This window comes from Henckelia pumila, chromosome 2, assembly GCF_033568475.1.
Source record: "Henckelia pumila isolate YLH828 chromosome 2, ASM3356847v2, whole genome shotgun sequence".
Classification (NCBI taxonomy): Eukaryota; Viridiplantae; Streptophyta; class Magnoliopsida; order Lamiales; family Gesneriaceae; genus Henckelia; species Henckelia pumila.
Genome location: NC_133121.1, coordinates 153,901,851 through 153,903,195, shown reverse-complemented (window position 1 = coordinate 153,903,195; position 1,345 = coordinate 153,901,851). Strand labels below are relative to the sequence as shown.

General features: G+C 41.9%; 1 non-coding gene across 1 annotated transcript; it reads right to left on the bottom strand.

Moving 5' to 3' along the window:
* Positions 1 to 477: 477 nt before the first annotated feature.
* Positions 478 to 558, bottom strand: TRNAL-CAA (transfer RNA leucine (anticodon CAA)). Its single transcript has one exon. It is a non-coding gene; the product is annotated as a tRNA-Leu (tRNA).
* Positions 559 to 1,345: the final 787 nt, after the last annotated feature.

Genomic DNA, 1,345 nt, shown 5'->3' with positions numbered 1-1,345 from the left:
GCGAAGTTCTTTGTCTTCACGATCGATTCCAAATCCTTTCTCGGAACGTGATGTCTCTCTCAAACTATCTCTTGTGCGTGATTTGTTGTGTGCGTCTCACCCTTTTTCATGTAGGTTAGATCTTTTCTTTTATATTTGTTAGAACCTAATGGGGGGATTTAGGTTCTATTGACAACTTTAGTAATTTAAATCGATTATGCAAATATGCAAGCGGAAGACTTAAATCAATAAAATATAAATGCGGTAAATAAATGTGTAAAGTAAATAAAGCAGTAAAAGGGATAAGAGATGTTTATGGAAGTTCGACGATAAATCGTCTACGTCTCCCCTTCTTGGTTAAGATCGATTAACCAAGGATCCACTAGCACTTCGAACGTCTTGGCCTTGGTGGATCCAAGGATAGCCGTACAACTCAACACGATCACCGCGCCGAGCTCTCTTATTGAATTGCTCATTCAACGAGCATTCTCAATATTATGCCTTGAAGAGGACTCGAACCTCCACGCTCTTTAGCACGAGATTTTGAGTCTCGCGTGTCTACCATTTCACCACCAAGGCATCTTGAAAGTGCATCCTATTCCATGAATATGATATCTATCTAGTGTGATGTATGGAATATATGACAAAGGTGGAGTATTTCTATTGATCGGTCATATAGGCCCGAGTTGGACATCCAATTGCTTCGATTTGAATTATCCGGAGATACAACTCGATACACTTGGCCTCACACTCAAGTGTTTACAATGATCGCACAACCAACTCACAAATGATTTTTACAAGCAACTCTTGATTTTTGAGTGAATATATCGAATCACTCTTTATAGAACACTTTGAATGAGAGGAGATGCTTGCAAGAGATGAGAGTGAATTGGGATACTTCAAATGACTTGGAATGACCTCTATTTATAGTTGCAACTTCGGGTAGGTTCGGACCGTCCGAATCCAGCTTCGGATCGTCCGAACATCTCTGATTGAAATTCAAATTTCTGCGGCTGTTGTACTGTTTGGATGGTCCGATCTTGACTTTGGGTCGTCCAGACTGCTGCATTAAATTCATTCCGGCTGATTTTCTCCGACAAAATCTATCAATCGCCGTAAAGCTGTTCGGACCATCCGAACATAGCTTCGGATCCTCCGAACAGTGTCCTCCTAATAGTGCGTCCGAGCAATATAATATTCTCAACAAGTTCGGACCGTCTGAACTCACTTCGCATCGTCCGAACAATGTCTTCGTGGCCTCCGAGCCTTGCATCCGAGCATTTTTATATTCATGGAAACTATTCGGATGGTCCGAACCCTTCTTCGGACCGTCCGAACCTGGGCAGACTTGAGCACTTTAATTATT